We start from the raw sequence: 25,335 nt of genomic DNA, 5'->3' as shown, positions 1-25,335 counted from the left end.
TCTTTCTTTCTTTCTTTCTTTCTTTCTTTCTTTCTTTCTTTCTTTCTCTTAACGTTTATTCATTTTTGAGAGGGAGAGAGACAGGGCGTGAGTAGGGGAGGGGCAGAGAGAAAGGGAGACACAGAATCCAAAGCAGGCTCCAGGCTCTGAGCTGTCAGCACAGAGCCCGACGCAGGGCTCAAACTCACGAACTGGGAGATCATGACCTGAGCTAAAGTCAGAGGCTTAACTGACTGAGACATCCAGGCGCTGCTAGTTTAGTGTATTTCTTAAACTAAACATAATAAGACAGGGAGACTTAACCACTGAATTTGCTAGTTGGAGAACCAAACTATTCTGAGAATTCTGTAGCCTTTAGAAATCACTAGTACCTGAAGAACACATCTTTAAATGAAAGGGATGTTATCAAGGTCCTTTCAAATGGTCTTGCCACAAAAGATAAGCACACACATCTATGAGGGTAAACTGTGCTCAAAAAGATAAAATAAACCAAGGACAGGTTGGTGGAGTAGAGATGACTTTCTTGTGTGTGTGTGTGTGTGTGTGTGTGTGTGTGTGTGTGTGTGTGCACACACACACACACACACACACACACACACACACACACACACACACACATAGGGGGTGGTGGTGGTGGATTCTTTTAATTCCTAAGCATGAATTATAGGAAAAGCCTGATTGTCTTTTACAGCCTTAGTCATCTTTGAACATCATCAGCTTTTCCCCATTAACTGCCACCCACCTTCACCTGACAACAGGAAGTAAGAGCTTGAGAGAAACCAGAATTACTAAAGGCCTCTGGTTGGGTAAAATGGTGCAGTCAACCAAGTTGAACTGGTGTCACTTGCCTGGCTCTTTGAGATAGCTCTTATCCTTATCTCTTCTTCCTCTCATTTAAGAACAAACTCCTAGAAAGCTTAATGCTTTACTTTAGTTTCAATATTCAGATACATTGAAGATGTTCGGTAAGAAGTTATCACTTAGCAATAGGATTTCTCTTCCCATAGTTTCACTGAAACCTCTCTCCTATTGGTCATCAATGACTAACTCATTGTGACATCCAGATTTCTCGTATTTCATCTTCCTCGTCTGTATCTCCTCCTTTTCACCTGACCATTCCCTTCTTTCGGAAACTTTCCACCCTTTCTCAATGGACATTCCTAGTTGTTTTTTTCCCCCCAACTGTGTGGCTGAAACTTTTGTCTCCCTCTTCAGGCTTTCATATACGTGATCTAAAAGTTTGTTTCTCAGCCCTCTTCTCTCTCCTTCCTGACAATCTTATCTACCAGTTGGGCCTTGACTGAGGGTGACCCTCCCCTCCCCCCATAGCTCTGTCATATCCTCAGAGTGCTGGACACATGTGTCCATCTGTACACCTCTCTTCTCTACAAAGATAGGTTCTGGCACCTTAAAAATTCATTACATCCAAAGTGAATTTAGTATCTTCCCTCTCACATTTCCGTATCCTCCTCATATCTCCTTTTTTTTAAGCTTTTATTTATTTATTTTGAAAGTGAGAGAGAGATTGAGAGAGTGTGTGCATGAGCAGGGGAGGGGTAGAGAGAGAGGGAGAGAGAGAATCCCAAGCAGACTGCACACTGTCAGCAAAGAACCCCATGCAGGGCTTGAACTCACGAACCGTGGAATCATGACCTGAGCCAAAACCAAGAACCCACTGAGCCACCTAGACGCCCCTCATGTTTCTTTTTTTTAAATGTCATCACCAATATTTGAAATCTCAAAGTCAAGTATGACCACTTTCCTGTTCATTTCCATGATAATTTGTAAAACCCTGTCAATACTTCCTCTGAGATATTGTTGCCATTTCTACCTTCTTTTTCATCCATCCTATAGATTATCCTGATAGCCTCATAAATGATCTTTAGACTCTTCTGCATCCAAACCACTTTGTATGTTGCTGCCAGAAAAATCTCCTTGAAACAGAGGGGTTTTTTTTCCTGTTAATATACATTTCCTTATCTAAGTGCAATTGCTTCAGTCATTTGCTTTGCTAATATTTTTCTTTTCCTGCAGAAGAAATCTCTCCCTTGTTGGTGCCTCTATATCATTAAGTATTCTAGTCAAACAGGTTTGTCTTCTCATTTGATAGTGAGCTCCATACGTAAAGGGCCTGTTATGTCTGTCTTTAAATCTCCTACATACATTGCAGTGACTGACAGAAAGTAGACCCTGAAAAAGTCTTTGATTGGAGGGTTGGGTTTAGTATCATTATTTTATTTAAAAACCTTCAACATTCCCTCTTTGTTACACGCTACAAACTCTTTTCCCTGGTCAACCAGACCCTTAGATTTGGGGTCTGGGAAAGCTTGGCAAGAGGATAACAGAAGGCAGGGAAAGAGGCCCAGACAGAAAGGAAATTGAGACAAGCAGCTAGTGGCTGGCTGGAAGTGTTCTGAGACAATGTTTGTATTGTTCCTTTGCCTCCTGAGTGCTACCTGGTCCTTGGGGGCCCAGACATCCACATACCACAACCAGCAATCTCTCCAGGAATCTCAGAATGCTCCGTGCCCCTGTTATACCACCCAGGCCTGCCACTCCCAGGGGATGCCCTGTGTCCATTGGCAGCTGCTCAATGACTGATGCGCTGTGCTTCTGTCTTCTGGCAGGAAAACTGGAACAGCCAGCTGAGCCTAAGGAGGCACTTGCCCTGAAATGTTAATGGTAATTCCAGACCATCAAGCAGAGAGCTAGACCATTGGGGCCCTCTCTCTCTTTGCCACGTGATACACGAGTACTGTATTAAACATAGGTTTTTAGAAGTCGCTGCCCTAATTTTAGTGCCTGAACCCAGGAGGGTGAGCCAACAGGAATGTGGGTTATGTAGGTAAAAAGTGCTATGATAAAGGGAGACCTAGGCAGCCCCATACAGATTTTTTTTCTCCTCTGTTAAATAAATTCATTGACTGTCACCAGCAAGGATGCAGGAGAGCAGAGGGAAAGGGAAGCCCCAGAGAGATGGTATGTTTCTCCCCAAAGACTAAGCTCTTTTGCACATAAATTGTCTCCTCTACTTTATGTGCAGGCATCTTGCCCAAAGTTCCCCTCTCATTGTGGAATACAAGAGTGCTGCACTGTAAACAGCCATTGTAAGTGTACTGATATTGGAGAATGTAAACTTATAGACTAATCACAAGTCCAGTCCCATTACTCACTTTACCTTGGGGTGAGTTAACGTGAAGCTTTTACAATGACCCATTCCCATGTCTCCATTGTCTTTCGTTTCCTCACCTAATTTCATTGTCAATTATTTTGCTCTACCTTTTTTTTTTTTTTCCCCAGTAAGAAAGTAAAGTCATTGTCACGTCCATCCTTTCCTATGCCTTCTTAGGGGATGATCTCACTAATGTCTTCACTAGATCAGAGGCATCTGGCACATAGTCTCCCAATCTCCTTCACCTCCACCATCGGTCACCATCTTCTTTTCCTCTTTTTCTTGGAGTGAGATTTTTTTTTGCTTTGTTTTGTTTTGTTTTGTTTTGTTTTGTTTTTTAAATCTCTATAGGTAGCATAAGAACCTGGACTCTCCCCAGTTCCTGCCCCATTAAGGACACATTTCCCCTTGTACTTTCAATGTTTCCTGTTCCACCAGCTCTTTTTTCCCCCAGCAAGTATGGTCAAATCTCCACTTCCTAAAAAAATGTTCTTGCCTTACTTCTTTCTTTTCACTTTTTGAATAAAAATTCCACACATACTCTAATTCTAGTTATTATCACCTTCATTCTTCTCATGCCCTTGAAGTACATATTCTGCACCTATGAATCTGTGGAAACAGTTCTTGTTGATCTAACCATTGCTGAATCATTAGCTGCTGGAAGCCTATCTATGGTTCTCACTGTGCAATAATCAGCACAGTAGACCATTCTGAATCACCCTGGTGCGTTGTGCTTTCTGTACTAGGTCGCAAGCTTTCTTGATGAGTGTTACAAGCTAGAGCTTCCTCATATTTCCTGAACACCTTTCATTTCCATAGTAAATCTTTTTTCTTCTCTACACATTTATTCTCCTTCCTTCCTACCCCATAAATTACTTACATTGCCCATGAATATAGGTCTTTTCATATGTTATCACAACCCCACACTAGAAGTCATTTTCTGAAGACAACATCCTCTAAGATTTGTTTTCTTTTGCTCTCCTTGGTAAAGATATCAATATATCCACATCCCAAATACATACACAGTAAAATCTTGGATTGCGAGTAACTTGTTCTACAAGTGTTCTACAAGATAAGCAAACATTTCTAACAAATTTTAACTTGATAAATGAGTGATGTCTTGCAATATGAGTAGTACATGATGCTAAACATCACATGATCACAACTGAGCCAATTGTTCTTAAAATTTGCTTTGATATATGAGTGCTTTGGATGATAAGCATGTTTCTGGAACTACTTATGCTTGCAAACCAAGGTTTTACTGTACATTTAATATTTTGGTGCCAGCAGATAGAATTTTCTGAATGCATACATATTTTGGAAGTTTATTTTTGGCTTATTATTTTTTTCCTTTCTGATTGTGGGTATCTGATTTTTGCTTTCTGATTGTGGGTATCTGATCATGATGGAGTTTTGAGGAAAAGGTGTTTGAGCTCAGGGTATTTGGAATTCATAGTCCGTAAAAACTGCTGTTTCCAAATTACCATGGATACATCATGGAGATACCCTTGGATTCTTGCGCTACTGGATTTTCTCCTTTCTTCCTTCCTTGCGTATTTTTTATATGTAAGATGAGAGGTTTATGACCTCGCTGAAAGTGAAGTGGGGGTCCCAGTCTTGTGTGTGAATATTTTTACTCTCACCTTTTTTCATCATACATAGCTGTAGGAAGTCTTTGGCAGTGGGATATTTGAACAGACTTTTTAGGAAGGGAGGAAGGGTCATACTGATGAACACTCTAGTCTGTGTTCCCCAGCATGTCATATACTGAGTTGACTGCTTACTTTTGGCCAGATGAAATGGCATGAATTGTCCTATATCCATTCATGCGCTGTGTCCAACTTTCTTCTTTGAAAAATGACTATTCTCACAGATGTAGACTTTCAGAAAAGATATTGACAGCCTTCCTCTTCAATCTATTGTTATACAGATAGACTTTGGGACTTGCCTGATAGACTGTTTGGCATATTCTTCACAGTGTCCATTCAGCCCTGGGGGCAGAGGCAGCTCCCTTTATCTTACACAATAGGGTCAAAGAAAAGTCACAGAGGGAGTTAGTCTCCCAGAAAGGCCATGAGAATTGTGTTTATGGAAAGCCATTGACTCAGGTTTCAGCAATGTGGGCTTCTCCAAGGTAATAACTGCTAATAGCATATATTTCCCAGGGAAACTGAGTTAGGTTCCTTTGTACAACTCCTGAGAGAAGAGAGATGGCAAATGCCGGGACTATCTTGCTTGTCTATCTTGCTTACTGTTGTATATCCTCTGCTTCATGATGTCTGACAGAAAGAGGCGCTCCATAAATATTTGTAGAATTGAAAGGCATGAAATATTGCCAAGGAAATAGGTAGCATCCGTAGTAGTACTAGGTTTTATGGAACTTTGGCAAATTCCTTATTTTCTTACACTATTTTCTTTTTATTTTTTTAACGTTTATTCATTGTTGAGAGAGAAAGGTACAGAACGTGAGAGGGGGAGGGGCAAAAAGAGAGGCAGACACAGAATCTGAAGCAGGATCTAGGCTCTAAGCCATCAGCACAGAGCCAGATACGGGGCTCGAACCCACGAACCGCAAGATCATGACCTAAGCCAAAGTCGAACGCTTAACTGACTGAGCCACCCAGGCGCCCCTCTTATACTATTTTTTTAAAGAAAGTATCACATATTCCTGAGGTTGTGATTTAAGAGGATTTTTCCCTGAGGCATTGTCAGGGAAGTTGGGAATTTGGTTGAAATTGATCTCTGCTAAAAGATTCAGTGGCCAGATTGGAAAAATCTCACCTCAGTCCATTTTAGGGTTAGCTGCTTTCCTAAAGAAAGCAGTCCTTGACCTGAAGCCTGTAGCCCTAGCTGAAGCTGGCCAGAAGATAGTAGATACTAGCAGACAAGTAGATAATTCTACTGTGACCATTGTTTTATTCCTTCTGGGATTTAATTATAAATTTACCTTTTCTGAGTATAGCTTCACCAATTATGAAAAATGTCCATTTTGGATAATTACATAAATGTGAAATAGAACCTGTAACGGGTATAATAGTTACGAATCGACATTATAGCAATGTTCAGTGTACCGGCAGTTTTTTTTAAAAACCCCAAACATTTTATTTTAATCAAGAAGAAAACAAGGTATGTCACAGATGAAAATGACACACATATTTTTGTGCTTATTATTTAAAGAAAGGAGAAACATCTGAAATCTGTTTGCTAACTACAGTATAATACAAATTAGCCTGCAGGCACTGTGTGCGCTCTACCCTGTCTGCTTGCCAGCCCTGCTTAGTCCCAACGTATTAATGAGCAAGTGCAAGTATTTGAACAATCAGCATTTCCGCATTTGCATGCAAACTCTCATGCTGTGTAATTATACACAGAGCTGGCACTCAAATTAATTAAAGCTGATTTCTCTGTAACTGCAAACTGGTCATATCCTCAGCTCTGCCTTCCTATGAAGTCATCACTCTACATTCAACGTGACACTTCTGTCCCTGGCATTCTTAGTAATGCTAATGTTCGACAACTGTGAATCCGGCAATATTTTAGATTGCAGCTGACAATGGCTGGGTGTTCTTGTGCTTTTCCTCTCCTCCCTATTTTTCTCCCTTCTGGTATAAAGATAAAGAACAGCTTTTGAACGCTTGCTTTGTAATTATCTCAAATAATAATGCAAACAAATTACATATATTGTTTCAGTTGGTTCCCTCCCTCTTTTATGACTCCACCCACTTGATTAGTGCTTACAAACAATTCATCAAACTTAAAAAATGTGTTTGTTTGATACTAGCACACAATTAGTTTTGATGGTTTTTGTCTTAATTTTGAAAAGGCTTTAACAAATGGTGTTTTATTTTAATAGATAAGGATCTCATAATTCAGGATCAGGAAGATTAGAAGAGAAAGAAGCAGGAATGACTGCTAGATTTGATTAAGACTTTTTGAATCCTCATCAAACACAGCAGTATTGCAATGGAGACTATTATTTGCCAAAGAGATCCATAAACGTTAACTTCTAGGGCAGAGGCTTTCCTCAGCTCTTCCGTAATAAAACCGTCACCCTCTGGTTTCTCAGTTCCTCTGAAGGAACTGTATCTGTGACAATTCCCTTGAAAAGACATCCTTAGAGCAATTAAGATATCATTATGATTCTCTTTTCATAAATTTAAATCTCTGAATACAGGTGGCTACTAAAAAGCATTGTCATGTAGGGCCCCGGGAGATGAGCTGCTTTGACACATTCCTCTGAAATCACTCCTTAACACTCAACCACTGCTCACCATCGTCCTCATTTCTCTGTATCCCATTAGCCAGAAACTGCACAGTTAACTATAGCAGGGGCTGGATGTCTCTTTTTTAGAGCAGGCACCAAACAGTTCTATCTCTCAAGTTCAAGACCCTGAAATACACTGCCAAGGAGATTGCCCCAGTAATCTACATTTGAACGGGAAGATGGAGCAGGGAAACCCTTTATAATCAATCTCTAGTGATCAAACCAAGAGATAATTGCCCTTACCTTATCAGTTGTACTTCTGGGTCCACACAGAACCTCAGTTAGCAAGCTCCCTTCAAATTCCAGTTGGCGTACAAGTGAGGAAGGAGTATTGAGTTTTTCCCGGAGAGGCTTCTGGGGAGATCACAGTCACTATTATTGTGATCCGAAGCCTGCCCTTCTGTCTCGTCATGAATTTCCTACGCAGACAGGTGTCATATTGGCATGAATTTCGTTGCCAAGTGCAGTTTAAGAGGTGGGCGTGGCTGTGATCATGTAGCCAGTTCCACCTGTCCCTAAACCCTCATAACCTCCATTGCTTTCAAAATTTCGCTCAGGTACCCAGTGACTTCATGAGTTACCCACGCACTGGGTTCGACTAACAGAGGTGTGGGAACAGTATCGAGTTAAGCAGCATCGTCATTGTAGTACACAATGCTCATTGCTACTGGCAAATACCTATTTGCTGAATCAGGATTGGGCTGCACTGAGCAGGACGAGGCAGTTCTACTGCTTTCTGTTTGTGTCCTTTTTAGAAACCATCCTCTTCTCATTAACCATGGAACAAAAATAGATTTGTTTTCATGTTCATTCCCTAAAATATAGCTTTTATAAGCATAGAGAATTACTATATTTTAACCTTTTTTTTTTTGAAAGCAAGCACTTGGAAAACAAAAGGCAAAGGAAATTGGAGTTCCCCAAACAATTAAAATGAACATGACTGAATATGTTGTAACTTTTTGCTCTTAAACTTTCTGATAGCAAATCAAATACATCTGGTAGTTATGATTCTTTTAGTTCTTCTTATGGGAGAACGATAATAGGAGAAATGTTCTGTAAACTTCTTAGGAAAAGGGGATCTTTCACAACTTAGGGACTAGTAGACAGTTGGTACTCAATTTTTTTTTATTAATGGTGGTATTTTAAAAAGTTGATAGACTATATGTCTCTTTATAGGTATATGTATAAATGGAATTCAAGTTTGCAAGTGGTAAGATAAGATTTTTGAAACATGCCAAATTATTTGTTTTATTAATCATTGTAAGTACAACACGATCAGAACAAAGTTTAGAAAATAATGGAGCTAAATACATGTAAATGGCGTGTCTTTGACTTACATTTTCTACCCATTTTATCAATGTACTCTGGAAGTGGTGGGATATTAATTTTTTCACTGACATTTAAATCAAGCAAACTCTTCTTTTTTGAAGGGGAAGGGGGTTGATGTAAACTCAAATATCAAAGTTTGGCCCGATATCCTACCCAAAGCAAAAATTCCTTATATAATATTGTCTTTTCCTCAACTTGCCCAACAGCTAGCACAAAACTGACATGTACATAATGATATTGAATAGAGTTTTGCTAAGTAAATATTTAGTCGTACATTTAGAAGTGTGTATATGGACACTGTAAGTGATGTAACTAACCTGCAGATTCTTGAGGAGTTCCTTTTTATACAGGGCTTATACAAGGTTGACATATGAATGTGAATGGTAACATTTTCTAAATACAATTAAATTAAATGATTTTGAAGAGAATGCATTACTAAGTCTAAGACAATCCATTCTGATTTTAGATAGAGATCTTCCTCATTTTTGACCAATATCTCCCTGAATTGTCTATTCTTTGGTATGATTTTTTTCTGAAGCCTCATGAAACTTTGAGGATAAATTTAATCCCTATTCCACATGAAAGTTATTCAACTATTTGAAAAATGGCTATCATTTTTCCCTAAGTCTACTCTTTTTTCAGTCTGAACATTCCTTTAATCATTCTAATATGAGATGGCTTTTAAGGTTTCTCACCATATTGGATAGATTCCAGTTTGTCCATGTCTCTTCTAAATGTGGCAGCAGAACTGAATGCATTACTTGAGAAGTGGTCTAATTATGCAAAGTACGTGGGTACTGATGCCTGCCTTGTTCTGTACTCTATTTCTAATAATTCAGAGTTTTATGAAGGCAGGAAATGCACTCTGAGGAGAGGTTGGTATCATTAGCATATTGTTAGTTGTTGAACTTTTACAAAACTAAAATGTCTAAATATTTTTCACACCAAATTCTGTCTGGTCCAGTCTCTTGCAACGTGTTCTTTGCATGGAAATAGTGGACTTTATATTCATCGATATTAGAGCTCATTTTTGGTACTGGCCCATTGTTGTAATTATTTGTGGCATTTTGAATCCTGATTTTGTTATCCAATGTCTTAGTTACCATATTTTATTTTGTATCATTCTTGGAAAGCTGTGTGGCTATTATGGGTCAGGCACTATGTCAGGCAGCGACAGTACCCAAAGCCATGAGCCATGGTCACTTTCCTGAAAAAGCTCACAGCATAGCCAGGGGACTGTCAATATAATTATTATGCCTTCCATGTTTTCTTTCAAATCACTGGCCTAAATAAATAAATAAATAAATAAGTGATAGTACAATTCTCAGAGATCTATTTTTAGATTGACTCAATTGACTCAATCATGCTTAGCTAATGAGAATAAAATATAATATCTATCATTTTTATTGAGTACTTATTTAAAGATAGGTAAAAAGCATTTCATATACATTATGTCATTTAAGAAGCACATCATCTTTGTGGCACAGATAGTTTTAATCCTTCATTACAGTTGACGATAATAAGGTTCAGGAAGTTTATGCAATTTGCCCAAATTTACATAGCTGATAGATTTCAGTTTGAACCACCAAAGCTCTGACTCCAAAATTCATTCCTAATCACTCTTAAAGAGTTAATGCTGCCATTTTTGGAAACTTTTTAACTATACTGTAAAGGAGCTCCAACTTATCTTCTAGGAATATATGAGCCTTTTGATTAAAAGACTTGCCAAAATTAAGTTATCCTTTTTTTTTTTTCAAGGGTAAAAGTAATTTAGTTTACCTAGGGCTACTTTGTTCTTAGTGAACTCATAATGATCCTTAACAGTCGCTAACATTTTCTCAAATTGTTCATTTTTACTTTAATAATTTTGTCCAAATTTTGCTAGGGACTGATGTCAAAATCGTTGGTTTCCCGTTCTCAGAACTTTTCTTTCCTCTGAAATAAAATCAGATTACCATAGACTCATCTTCAGTTTTCTTTTGTTTGTTTATTTATTTTTAATAATTTATATATATTTTTGTTTCTTTTAAGTGTATTTATTTCTTTTGAAAGAGACAGAGAGAGAGAGAGAGAGAGAGAGCGCGAGTGTGATCAGGGAAGGGGGGGAGAGAGAGAGAGAGAGAGAGAGAGAGAGAGAGAGAGAGAGAATCCCAAGCAGACTCTGCACTGTGAGGATAAAGCCCAATGTGGGGCTCAAACCCACAAACCATGAGATCATGATCTGAGCCAAACTCAAGAGTTGGACACTGAACTGACTGAGCCACCCAGGCATTTGTATTTTTTTTTTAATATTTATTTATTTATTTTGAGAGAGAGAGAGACAGAGAGAGAGAGAGAGAGAGAGTGTGTGTGTGTGTGTGTGTGTGTGTGTGTGTGTGTGCATATGTGCATGCGCAGGGGTGGAGAGGCAGAGAGAGAGGTGGAGAGAGAGTGGGCTCAGCACTGTTAGTGCAGAGCCACACTTGGAACGTGATCTCATCATGACCTGAGCTGAAATCAAGAGTCTGATGTTTAACTGACTGAGCCACCCAGGTGCCGCCTCATCTTCAGTTTTCTTGATTCCGCCTCATTCTCCAAATACCTCAGAAATAATTGGCAGAGATTCCATGAACACATGTGAAGTTCTTTCTATCCTGAGGACACCAAAACATATGTATGTAGCTATCTGCTTCAGATTCCTGGGATTCATTTCCTGTAATGTGAGTTATTGAAAGTAAAGATTGAATTGTTCTGCACCCAGTTTTACACATAGAACACACTTTTTAATATATTTTTTTAAAAAATCAACAGAATGGAGAGGAAAAGAAGCCTTATAATCTTGTTTTATAAAAAAGAAAGAAGACCACTATTACTTGCCTTTTTGGCAGGAGCAACACTTCTATCACACATGAATGGTTCTTTTGTTAAGGGAAAAAAAAACAACAGATAAATCTGGATGAGACGCTCAAGTTGAGAAAGTCAAGGTCCTTCTGGGCATAGCCTGATGGGCAACACTGGATAAAGGGAAGGCTCGATTTCTCTATAATAAATAATGAACAGTGTATCAGTCTGGGACATAAGCCTTGGACATGAGAAGAAGGGAAAAGATACGAAAAGGGCAATGGTGCCAGGTGCTGCCCAAGAGCATGGCAGAGGGCCTGGAACACAACAGAGGAACACAGACAGGGAAGCAATTCTGAAGCTGCTCTCACGCAAATCTCAAACTTCCCTGTGCTAGCCCAAGAGGTGATATGGAAACGATAATACAGGACAGGGTACTTTGCTTCCAGGTAGGAGATCATCCCAATTTTGTAAAATAAAAAATGCCTTTGAAAGAGGGAAGAGACTCTATTTGGTAATGTTTATTATTTCAGTTTGAGTGGATATTAGAAAATAATAAAGCCCTGATCTCTTATAATATTCTACCGATATAACTTTCCTTAACTGTACTTTTATTACACTGTGGTTTTTTTTTTTCATGTTTATTTTTGAGAAAGCACGCACACACTAGCAGGGGAGGGGCAGAGAGAGAAGGGGAGAGAGGATCTGAAGTGGACTCTGCACTGACAGCAGTGAGCCAGAGAGCCAGATATAGGGCTCGAACTCCCAAATCATAAGATCATGACCTGAGCTGAAGGAGGTCACTTAACCAACTGAGCCACCGAGGCATCCCATTATTACACTGTATTTTTAAAAGCTGAATTAATTCTTTCATAGAATAGTATATATTTTTTTACTACATAGAAAGGCCTAAGATTATTTCTGGTAGGTAAGCACAGAATGAAAGGAAAGTATGTTATCAAGAGAATGTAGATGGGGCGCCTGGGTGGCTCCTGTTGGCTAAGCATCCAACTCTTGATTTTTGCTCAGGCCATGATCTCATGGTTCCTGAGATCCAGCCGCGCATCAGGCTCTGTGCTGACAGTGCGGAGCCTGCTTGGGATTCTCTCTCTCCTTCTCTCTCTGCCCTCCCCTGCTTGTGCACTCGCGTGCTCTCTCTCTCTCTCTCTCTCTCTCTCTCTCTCTCTCAAAATAAATAAAAATAAATAAACCTAGAGGCACCTGGGTGGCTCAGTCAGTTAAGTGTCTGGCTTAGGCTCAGGTCTTGATCTTGCAGTTTGTGGGTTTGAGCTCGGCATCAGGCTCTACCAGAGCTGACAGCTCAGAGCCTAGAGTCTGCTTTGGATTCTGTGTCTCCCCCTCTCCCTGCCCCTCCCATGCTCATGCTCTGTCTCTCTATGATAGGTAAATGTTAAAAAAAATTTTTTTTAATAAAAAAAAAACTAAAAAAAAGAAAATGTTGAGCCCTCCAATGTGAAAAACCTTTTAAATGTTATTTTACTCTATCTAGACAAGACTCAAGCCTCAGTTTAGTCTGAATTAAATGGGAATAACCAAAGAATTGGGAGGAAATAAAGGCTTTTTAAGACAGTTTTTTTCTCAGAAGAACATTGTGTGTGTACATTTATATGTTATTTTAATATTCATAAAATATTCTTAATAAAATAATATGTTTAATAATAATAATTCTGATGGGGAGTATAAAATAATTAATATACTATATTACGAAAAAAGATGTATAGATATATGTGTGGGTATGTAACAAAGAAAAAGAACGACTCGCAATTTTTAATCAGTTTGAAAGTAAAAAATTTGTTGCTGAGAATGTATCTCTTTGGAAATAGGCAGTATTGGAGGCATCAGCACAGTAGTATTATGCTAATGCATTACAGCTGGAAGATGAACCTTGCTGAAAAATTCAAGAAACTGAATACTGAACAGTTAGTTGCAGAAGGGCAATAATGAGACCTGGTCTGGTTTCATTAACTAAGATGAGTGAGAATAAAATGTAAAACTGAAACATAAATGATGCAAGGCATATTAGATATTAGATTTCTTTTTTTGTTTTAATTATCTAAGTTTTCATTAATAAGAGCTTTGAAATATATGATCTTTTCTTTGATGCTGGCTATTTCAAAGCAATGTATTATATGGGCTTATACTGTATCACATTCTAATAATTCTAATAGCTAACTTTTTTATTACCATGTGCCAGGTATTGTGCTAAACATTTTACATACGTTATCTCACTTATTGCCACGATTTATAAAGTAGGTAACATTATCATCTCCTTTTAAAAGAGGGAGCAACTGGGGCGCCTGGATGGCGCAGTCGGTTAAGCGTCTGACTTCAGCCAGGTCACGATCTCGCGGTCTGTGAGTTCGAGCCCTGCGTCGGGCTCTGGGCTGATGGCTCAGAGCCTGGAGCCTGTTTCCGATTCTGTGTCTCCCTCTCTCTCTGCCCCTCGCCCGTTCATGCTCTGTCTCTCTCTGTCCCAAAAATAAATAAACGTTGAAATAAAAGAGGGGGCAACTGAAGCACAGAGATGTTAAGCAACTTGTCTGAGGTCACATTTTTAGCAAGTAATTGAACCAGACCTGAAACTCTAGTAGCGTGTGGAGACTGTATACTGTATATTTATTCTGCATCTACTGTGCACTTTCTTTATGTACCCGTTAATATCCTATTCAAAGTGAATGCAAAATATACTGTATCTGTTGGGGTGCAGCTCAAGGATCAACTTATTTATGGATTTTGTTGATTTCATTGACTGCTGTCTCCTTTGTATCCCCTATACCCTGTTCAGATGCCTGTATACACCCATAAGATCCACGGCTCTTATTTACTTACATATCTACTTATCTGCAGGGCCTAGCTTGGTGTTGAAACACAATAGCTGTTAAAAAATATCTGTGTAATGAATCAATAACTGGGGCTAGCCCTTATCTCTTCTGCATTATTTTTCGACACATAATTTTCCCTGCCAGGCACCAATTTGCCTCCTGCTGGGGGAAAGCAGAATACTGCCTTCTCCACAGTTTGAATTAATGTTTTCCCCGTTTACTAAAGTGGTAAGGAAACATGAGTTACTCTGCTCAAGCAAGGAGCGTTCTTGATAAATATATTAAAAATACTGAATCGACAAGCTTTATGTTGGCCCGCCTCGAAGAGAGGTTGCCCAAATTCGAACACAGTGCGTGTGATAGATGTGGCTCAATATCATTCTTCCCAAAATCTTTATTATTAAGTGAACGGAGCCACAGTTGAAACAGAGAAGGAAACTGTAATGTTTTCACTGCAACATAGACCTGGGAAGAAGAGGAAGTCAAGTGTGGACTAGTGCATTGGCATACTACTACTCTTTCCTTTTTTAATCTACTCATCGGATGCTTATTGAATAAATGAGAGGCTGAATAAATAATGAGATGGAGAGAGGTGGGAAGCTGCGGGTGGGCTCTGAGATGGCTGTAGAGAACAGAGAACAGGAGATCTTTGAGTGGAACACTAGAATAAAGTAAGGAGAGGGAGAGTGGCAAGCAGGCAGTATGAAAAACATAAGGAAGAGCACCAACCACATGGGGTCGTGGGGGCACCTGGCCTCTTGCGTAAGTGTGAGAAGTTCAGTGGAACAGAAGGTTCTCGGAGTAGAGGAGAGAAGGTGGCGGTGGCCAGACAGTCCCGGTGTGAACATTTTGTGATTTAAAAAATGCAGCAGTAGAGCTGCACTTGAGGCCTCCCTCCGTCATGGCTTCAAGACATGGCCTTATAAAAGTTTTTCTACATTATGGGTGCAAAAATCATATGCCTAGAAAGGCCTGGTGAGTAAAGCTGAAGGAGTATGGAGAGTGGAAATAAGGCAACAGGAAATAGTGTACTATGTTGTCATGGAGCACATGGACCCAGGATTGTTCAGTGGTGGCAGAACTCTCAACTATCCTAGATAAGTCAGGTACCGGTTTTTTTAATGTGAAATCTCTGATTTTGGAAGTATGGACAACTAATTTAATGTTTTATTAAATATTATACTGGCAAAAACAATGCCTGTTACCACTCTACAACCCCTGATTTAAATTTCCTATTCTATGAAATGAGTTAATAATACTTGCTCTATATTCCTCAAAAGATGATTAGAAAGGTCAAATCACCTTACAGATAAATACTTGGAAAATTATAATGTGCTATAGCAATGAAAATATCATATTATTATGATGATGATGATGCCACCAATTCTCATTTTCCTAACAAGCCAATTTGTGTCTCGCTTACTCTTCCCCATCTTTATTTTAACCTAAGAGTAATCTACAAGAGAGCATGGCACACCAGGCCACCATAGCCTGGCATCAAAGGAGTGGATCCAACACTGTGGACTTCTGGGTGAAGATTGGTGAGTACCTGGGTTGTCCCACCTGATCCAAGTTAATGGAGTATCAGCTCTTCCTTCAGCAGTAGGGGGAGTATAATAAACACTTTTAAAATATGTCCTGGGGCACCTGGGTGGCTCAGTCAGTTAAGCCTCTGACTTCGGTTCAGGTCATGAGCTCATGGTTCCTGAGTTCGAGCCCTCTTTGCTGTCAGCACAGAGCCCTCTTTGGATCCTGTCTCTCTCTCTCTCTCTCTCTCTCTCTCTCTCTCTCTCTCTCCCCCTCCCCCACTTGTGCACGTGCGTACTCCCTCTCTTCCTCTCTCTCAAAAATAAACATTAAAAAAACAGAAAAATAAAATATGTCCTTCAATTTGATTACAATACCTATATGCAAGCCATTTCGTCTCAGCCTATATAACTCTGGATAATCAAAAATCTAAAAAAAGAAAAGTAAGAGTAGACATTACCCACACATATTGGTATGAGCTATCAAAATATTCTCTATTTTTAAATTATTATTTCTTTTCTACAAAGTAGAGATCCTCATGTACTTACAGAGTTTTTGGCCAAAGTTTTGTTTATCCTTACCCAACTTGTAGGCTAAAAAATAAATAAATAAAAACCAAGCAGGGCTGGTACCAATAAATGCTAAAGACGGATCCTAGAACTAAAGATAACACTCAGATATGGGCAGGGCTCCCCAGTTGAAGTTACAGAGTCACTTTCTTTCATTTTAAGTCTTTAAACAGGATTTATCTCATTTGTCTACGATGATTTGAGTGTGGTCCTGCGAGACAGTGACCTCTCAAATTTTCTGTGCATGTCCTTGTGCTGGTTGAGACGTCTGTACAATTTTCATAGAATATGTTCAGATTCTCTGCGGCATGTGTGCCCTTTTAAGAAACCAAAAATCTCGTAAGCATCCCATAAATTTTACCCTGCTGCTGATTGGAACGTCTTCAGAAGCAGCACCAGAACAACCAGGTCTCCTGTAAGTGTTTCTCTAAAGACTTTATTTCAGCAGCTGTGGTTGAGGCTTCCACTGCAGGCAGCACAGTAAGGTTTAGATTAAAAAACGGGAAATAACCCACTTGAAGTAGAATTCTGAATGTACCTACCAGCAAGAGTGAAATGAATCACATGTTTCCTGTAGGTGACATTTTACTCTATGACTTAAGGAATCTCAGCAGGAAAAGTGTAGGTTTGCCTAGAGAGGAGTGTAGGAAAAATTTACAAAGAAATGAAAAACCTAGAAATGAGGACGGCAGCTTGCCAATTCTATGATTTTTAACTAGGAATGTTCAAAAACTAAGCCTTCTGTATAGATAGTCCAAACAACCTTTTATAGTTTCTGGAAATAGGGCTGCAACTCCATTTCATCCTCTCCAAGATAGTCCTGGATTTCATGATGAATAGAAGCTGGGCACTGAATTTTACATTAGGAATGAGGCTAAAAGCAAATGGAATATTGAGAAGATCAAATCTATGGCATTTGTTATTGGTAGTCTGGGTCATAGTGAGAGAGAATTAGAAGAACTCCATTCCTCTCCATATCAACTCATTTCCCATTTTCTTTGTCTTCCTACTCCTGGGAACCAGTTGGAATCAAAGAAAAATTTGGGACAGAGTGAGAAGAGTCTCAGATGTCGGGGAATGGAAGAAACAGTAACAGCTAGATCTCATCCAAAGATTGAGTCTTATCGAGAAATTGGAAGGGCACCCTGCAATCTCCGGTGGGACTATCCTCAAGGGAGTTGTAAAATCACATTCTGATGGAGCTTTAGGGAATCTGTAAGATCAAATCAGTAAAACATAGTGTCTCAGCCTAAATCTCAAACAAGCTGGTTCCTTCTTGCCTTTTGATGACCCTTCCTCCCATTCCACTCATGGGAGCCACATCTAAAGTTCCATCCCTGCGTTCTGTCACCCACTCGCACCCCTCTCCAGCCAAATCTGCAAGTGGGCGGAATGCGGTGGCAGAACAAACAGGTTTGGGTGTGGTATGGTTCTTGTCAAAGGGTCACAGTCATTTGTTTTTAGCCCTTGTGTTTATATCTCAAAAGGAGGATATACAACATGCTTTGAAAATCTGAAGCCTTACATGTTTTCCCTTTTTACAAACATATCAGTTGGTTGAATTTCTTTTCTTAGTAGATTGTCTTGGCCAGAGGTCCAGGGACTTTTTTTTTTTTTTTCCAATTTATTTTGAGAGAGAGAGAGCACAAGCTGGGGAGGGGCAGAGAGAGAAAGGGGGAGGGAGGGAGAGAGAGAATCCCAAGTGGGCTCCACACTGTCATTACAGAGCTTGACCCCATGAACTGTGAGATCATGACCTGAGCTGAAACCAAGAGTCCTAAGCTTAACCTACTGAGCTACCCAGACATGGCCTCCCCATCCCCCCGGAACTTCTTAAAGAGGGATACTTGGATATTTCTGAAATCTAGAAGTACCTTAAACGGGGCGCCTGGGTGGCTCAGTTGGTTAACTGACTAACTTTGGCTCAGGTCATGATCTCGTGGTTTGTGAGTTCGAGCCACATGTCGGGCTCTGTGCTGACAGCTCAGAGCCTGAGACCTACTTCAGATTCTGTGTCTTCCCCTCTCTCTACCCCTCTCCTGCTCACGCTCTGTGTCTCTCTGTCTCTCAATAATAAATAAACATTAACAAAATTAAAAAAAAATAGAAGTACCTTAAATGTAATAGGCTCTTAACAAATATATGTTGAATAAAGAAGCACATCTTAAAATTTTAAGAGCCTTTTAGATGCTCATTTAGCAGAGTTACAGGTTAAAGATAAGGAAAGAATGATGATATCCCAGGGAAAGGAACTAGGCAGACTTACAGTGTGAGCTTAGTTCTGATTCAGACTGAGATTCATTATATGAGGAGGGCTGACAAGTACTCTATTTTCATTAAAATCATTAGCCCAAGTAAACTGCTGTATTTCCTTTATATTAAATATTTCTATTTATTTGAAAATATTCTGTATAAGGCAATAGTTCTTAAGATTTTGGGGGTTATAAGTTCTTTTTGGGAATCCAAAAAAAGCTGCGGACTATCTCCTGAGACAAAAATGCACATTCAAAAAATTTACTAAAGAAAAAAAAAAACCACAAGAAACTCTGTTCATGAGTACTCTGAAGCTTATTCATGGACAAACCTGTATCCCAGGTTGAAAACTTTTATAAAGGTAAAGCCCTTGAACGGTGACCTTCAGGGTCCAGAAGAGGGCTTTTAAGAAAAAAAAAAAAAGTTTTATTTTAAGGTTCAGAACAATAGACTTCTATATAACATAATCACAAATTCCATCCATTCCAAGAGACTGAATAGAAAGAAAGAAGCTCGTGAAGCTGCCCCCTCTCTGTGGAGGTAATGGAATTTTCTTGCACACCCCACAGGGCAGAAGAATTCAAAGGCACTTGTTTAAGCCAGAGGACCTGGGAGACGCAGCAGTATTATGGCCCTACTGCACTGTCCTAATATGCAAGGAAACACACACAGTAGGTTCACTGTGCTCGGACACATGAAACAAAGCAAAGGTATGGGGTCTGTGCCCTGGAAGTCTAACATACAGCTTAAGATATTTCCTAAACAAATTAAAAGAGAAATTACTGTCATTAATCACTCTCTGATTCCTTACAGTGTTTCTTCTTCGGACCTAAGGACCTAAAATTTAAGCTGATTGCCAGTCCTTCCCTGAGATGCAAAGGCAGGGGGAGGGGGAAACTTGGAAGAGAAAACAATCCACATCTCAGTTGCCCTTTCTGACCCCACATCTCCCCTCTTCTCAGCAACTGCTTCCTTTCCCTAATAGTCTCCTCCTCTCAATGGCAGGGGGGAAAAAACTGAACTTTCTAACTGAGCCAACTTCAAATTGCCCAACTAGAATCTGGAAGGTTGCATTTTGAAATGCTTTTGTAGCCAAACAGATGTATTTCTAAATTTTACTTCACTCCATTCACTGGCTTCTCCTCCACTATATTTAGGATTCAGTGCTCATTTTCTTATCATTTTCCATTTCATTGCTTTTGTTTCACATTTGAGTAACTATAGGTCAAATGTACTCCAGACTATTCTGTTAAAGACATGTTAAAATCAAGTAGAAACTGTATGATTAAAGACATGAATCATCTGTTTTTTAAAAACAGGAAAGTAAACAAGTGCTTGGTGAAGCCCCACCTGCTTTGCTGCTGTTGTGGTGCGAGCCTATCATGAGGAAAACAATTCCCCCTCCTCAAGGCTGAACTAAAATTAGGCTCCACCTGCAAGATGTTAATGAAAACTTACACAGCTGCATTCCAGAAACAAGTTACCCAGATTGCTTTTGGAAAGCTCTGTGTAAAAGCAAACTTGTTAGCTCTTTGCCTAATTCCCAAAATGTAGTATTAATTTTAATGGCAATTATTAGCACAATAACCAACTGATAAGTAACCTCAAAATAGATCCAATATTATCAAATAGGAAATATACTGTAATTTTATCACACATCCTGCTGGGTTTAACCCCTTAGTCACAGATGCATACTTCCTGTCTCTCTTGTGGCACTTTTGTGCTCAAACGGAAGACATGAGAAAAAGTGAAGTCACTGGAGTGGTCTGCAAACACTTCCAGTTTGCACGGGGCGCCCCTTATCCGCACGCCGCTTAATGGGAAGAAGAATGGGAAGCACATGCTTCTTTTGCCCGTGATTCGTTTTGCAGATTCTCAAGCTTGCTTTGGAAGAGAAGCCTCAGATCGAAACCACATCACATCAGACTCACAGTCACCCTTTTCTTGCAGATTGAGGATACGGTGGCAGCACATACATTCCCATCACGGAAGGTGATCTCCCCGTTTCATTTCCAGGTCAAGTCTTCCTGACTCCGCCTTGTAGGCCAAAGAGCTCAGTTTTGATCTCCATTACTTTTCCAGATCATACTATGGTGCTTACCCTCAGAGAGAGAGATAAGGTTATAGTTTAATTATTTACTAAATTGTGCGTGTCAAAAATTAAAGAAGCTGTCATTTGGGGGATGGAGTGTCTCTGACTTTTAAAAATCCTTGCCTTCAAAGAAAATCCCTCTTCATCATTTACTTTACTTGCAATTTAGTCTTATCAAAGGAGCGGGAAATGCCTACAGTTGCTCTGATTTGAACCATGTTCCTGATGTTGCATGTGTCCTGTAGATTCTTAATATGGTCACAATTATATACCTTCGTAAAGGCTCTTTGGAACAGTTTTTAAAAAGTTGTATCGAAGTCAAATAGGCTCAATTAGACCTGGAGCAGCAGATTCAGTTTCTGTTAGAGGTTAAATAATGAAGAAAATAGCAATGCTAACAAGTAGGAGGCTGCCTTTCATTACTCTATCTGATTTCATTAGCCTAATTCACACTTATTAATTATTGGTTGGATGAGATCATCAGTGTAAGTATGCCAGCCTCATGATGGTTGCATTTGGGGAATAGTCAGTCTTTTTCAAGACTTCTCCATGGTCCTCAGCTGGTCTTCCCATTTCATTTCCATTTCAGACTGCTGCCCTATTCGATAAATGTATCTGAACTGCCTATGAAAGCAACGCTGTCAGAATAAACATTTTGTTTACTACACAGCCCTGCTTACAACTGTCAACAGAGAAATATAAAAGGAGATTTAAGTCTTCATTCCTAGATAGTGAACTCCTGTGTGCTTCTACAATGCAGGTCATTACAGACTCGGCTGCCCCCTGAGATGGAGCAATTCTCGTGCACATTGTAACAAAGGGCCGCGGGTCTGGCAGCGTGGGAGTGGACTGGGCCACTTAGATAAGTTTCATTCACTGTAGGAGCCCAAGGGAACAGTGCATCAAGGCAGCTGCACCGCCTCAGTTCGTGGTGTAACTTTACACTATTTTCCCTTTAAGTCGCTACTAATCCCTTGGGTTTACATGTTTTTGGGGCTGCATCAGAGAAAAGCAGTGTGAAATTGCCTGAAAGCCTCCTTATAAATAAGACTTACGATATAGACCAGCTCTGTTGATGAAAAGACTGAGAGAATGCCCTTGAGGGCCCCAAGAGCCATTTTACAAGGCTCCCACTGTGATTTTTTTGGTCTCTATCTGACTGCTAAAAAGAAATTACTAAGTAGGTTAAAAATCTCACCGGCCCAAAATTCAGTTAGAAATGAAGCCTTAGCATTAACATAAATCCTGTCTACATATTTACTAACCAATATTGCTTGTTTAAATTTCATCTTCTTTTCTAAAAGATATCTTACCCCTTTTGACACACAGGAGAAAGAAAAAAAAAAAGCAGGAAATTGGGATCAGAGATTAGAACACTAGCCTAAGTTTCCAAGAACTCTGGATTTGCTTCCTAAAGGAGGTACAAGGCACCAGTATGGGGCATTTACATGCTTCATCTTCTTAGGTGAATTCTTTGAAGTATTATTGTTCCATTTTGAAGATGAGGAAACTGAGGCTAGTAAAGACAAGACCATTCATTTAGCATGGGAGTGTCTTACTTTAAAATAATCATGCTTTTTCTCGTATTGCCGATCAGAGAAGCTAGAGGAAGTGTCCCTACTAGCAAAGAGGACATGGGGAGCCGATAGAAAAACCCTCTCCCCTCCTTGTTCCCTTGGGTTCTTCAGTATCACCAGTGGATCTCTCCTGTTTACTCTTATGCTTCTGGAAATTGGTCTGACTTCCTACCCTGCTCCTTTTACGAAAACACTAACTCCTCTTCCTCCTCCCATTTCCTAACACTCTGTCCTGTCCACCCCACCCTGCCTCCCTTTGGTTTTCCTACTCTCTAAATCCTCCTACAAATAGCCATTTGGAAACAATTTCAAGATCCACCTACTTTCCTGTGCATCTGTCTTTTGTAATTTAGAGGTTAGGGACTGTGTGTTTTCTACTTGTCATGTTTATGCCTCATACTCTGTGGGTATCTAATAAATGCTGAATAATAGCAGCTTTAAGACAGTGTAGAACCAGAAACACAGGTTCTCATGTTTAGCATTTCATCACCAGCAAGGAACATTTATTCACTGTCAGCACTATGCTGGGCACTAAAATGAAGTTAATTACTATAGCTGGACTCCTCTTGTTGTACACCTTGGCATTTTACTTTTCTATCTTATTGTCTTGACGAAAGGAAGGAAGGAAGGAAGGAAGGAAGGAAGGAAGGAAGGAAGGAAGGAAGGAAGAAAGAGGGAGAGAGGGGGAGGATGGGAGGGGAGGATGGAAGGAAAAGAAGGAAGACAGGAAGGGGGAGTGAGGAAGGGAGAGAGAGAGAAAGAGAAAGAGAGGAAAGGAGGAGAGGAAAGAAAGAAAGAAAGAAAGAAAGAAAGAAAGAAAGAAAGAAAGAAAGAAAGAAAGAAAGAAAGAAATGCCATTGAATCTTCTCATTAAAATCCACAGCATCCTAAAGATAGAGGTACTTTTTATTTTTTTAAAGACTACCCTTGATTGCAGTATTGGTTTATGGTAATTGCATGGAGAATACCAGTTTGGGGAAGAATTAAGTTTGCAGCTTAAAGAACTCAGACCCTCACCCAACAGAACAAAATTATACAATATTAAAAAGTATAGAAGCTCCCTGTACAGAAGGAACACTAGAAAACTCATGAATTTAATGGCACCAACAGTGCGGATCCAAGAAAAAGGTTGCCAGACACATTTGTTGTCTCCATTGTTGATAAGGATGGTTTTTCATCTCAGCACAAGGTAAGCATTGTTTCCACACCAAGGTTTGAAGCCTAGACTTTCAGCCCAAATCGATGGTGGCCACTGGTCCTTGGAACTTTGAATTCTGCCCATGCTCAGAATGGTTGACTATTCTCCCGGAAAATCGCCTCTACGTGGGCTGAGCTGCTGCTGCCACCAGCTTTAAGACTCCACAGTGCTGACCTCCATCCTTCAGCACTTCAGGACTCAAAACCTCAAGGCAGGCCAGTGCCCATCACTCGAATACTCAGCTGCTGGGGAGTGTGGTCACACACTGGCAACCCCTCATTAATTTGCAACCTGGGTGACTAGAGAAATTAAGGGTCACTGTTCAGACCAACTTACTTCAGGGCAGAGGTACTTTTTTTTTTTTTTTTTTTTTTTTTTTTTTTTTGTAGAAAGGGGAACGAGGGTGCAAAGTGTGCTGAATGAGAACTCTTTGAGACTCAGCGATGAATCCGTATGTAAACGTCAGTTTGCTGTTGCACGTATGTCCCACTTCCCTTTGTGCCTGCACGCAAAGGCAGAGAATAGGCTATCTAAAATTTGTATTTTTCTAAGAAAAACAAAAATACCTCTGTGTTCATGCTGTGTCTAAACAAGCAGAGTAAATTGAGACATTTAAACTTGAGACAATTTAGGCTAAAGATACATTTGCTTGTAACATCAATATAATTGACTCAAAAGGTGGTTTTTTTTTTTTTTTGACTTCCCTAAATACTGATCTCAATTCCACTTCTCTGTGGACAGAAGCTACAAATATATAGTAAAAATAAAAAGGCACTTGCAAATTTGGGACTTTAGTTCATGGGCAGACCTATTGTAACATCAATTTTTTTTATTATTGTCCTCAATCATTAATTCAGTTAATATTTATCAAATATTATCTACCACATTCTTAGCTCTGTGCTGTGCAGTGGAGCTCATAGTCTAGTGTAGAGACAGACATGTAAACAAGCAATTAATAAAATATGGTGTGGTATAATGGAAATAAGTCCTGCAGGAATGATAAATTCTTCCTGTGTGCTCTGGGAAGGTGACATGTGGGAGATGACATTTCAGCTGTGTCTTAAAGATGAATAGTTGTCCACTGTCAGAGGGTGGGAAATACATCACAGGTAAGGGGAACAGTGAGTGCAAAGATAGAAGTCCACGGAAAAGGATAGTGTAGTGGCCTTATTACATAGAGTATGTGATAAATAGAATATGATGTTGAACTAACTAATTGTAAATGCCTTTTTTAATTCACTCTAGGGAAATTAAATTCTATTTATGGGCATCAGGAAGTCATAGTTTTAAGCAGAAAATAATATAATTATATTTATTCTACTAGAAAGAATTCTGCATAAAGAATGGGTTGGCAGTGGTTGAGTCTGTAGGTAAGAGTGAATTACATGGTCGTTATTGTAGTCAAGGCATAAGGAAATGAATGAGGGGATTTACTTGGGAAGTGGAAGGGAAGATGAAAAAGATATAATCGAGAGATATTTAGGAGGTAGAAATGAAGGACTTGATGACTAATACAACTGATACAACTAATATGGGAGAGGAAGGTCACGTTGAACAGTTGTCTCAATGGTGGTGCTCTTATGGAGAAAGGGTGTTAACAGTTCCTCCTCTTCAAATATTTCAGGAACTGTAATGAGTCATTTCCATATGTTAGTTTATTCAAATCTCCCAGTAACAATGGGACATAAATA

General features: G+C 39.6%; 1 protein-coding gene and 1 long non-coding RNA gene across 29 annotated transcripts in view; one reads left to right on the top strand and one right to left on the bottom strand.

Annotated features, from left to right (window-relative positions):
• Positions 1-25,335, bottom strand: part of ADGRL2 (adhesion G protein-coupled receptor L2) — a 631,449-nt gene that overhangs the window by 273,198 nt on the left and 332,916 nt on the right. Inside the window, exon 1 of one of the 28 annotated variants that reach the window (XM_040470745.1) lies at positions 7,680-7,844. The exons of the other annotated variants lie outside the window; for them this stretch is intronic. The gene's annotated coding sequence lies outside the window, so the exon portion shown is untranslated. Of the gene's footprint in view, positions 1-7,679; positions 7,845-25,335 lie in introns of those variants that run through there. 28 annotated transcript variants of the gene reach the window in all.
• LOC121027366 (uncharacterized) lies at positions 15,876-23,061 on the top strand. The gene is made up of 3 exons (XR_005788685.1): positions 15,876-15,969; positions 19,347-19,487; positions 21,459-23,061. It is a non-coding gene; the product is annotated as an uncharacterized LOC121027366 (long non-coding RNA).

Source organism: Herpailurus yagouaroundi, unplaced genomic scaffold (genome assembly GCF_014898765.1).
Source record: "Herpailurus yagouaroundi ecotype Mexico unplaced genomic scaffold, PumYag 77, whole genome shotgun sequence".
Classification (NCBI taxonomy): domain Eukaryota; kingdom Metazoa; phylum Chordata; class Mammalia; order Carnivora; family Felidae; genus Herpailurus; species Herpailurus yagouaroundi.
This window is presented reverse-complemented; position numbering and strand designations above follow the sequence as displayed.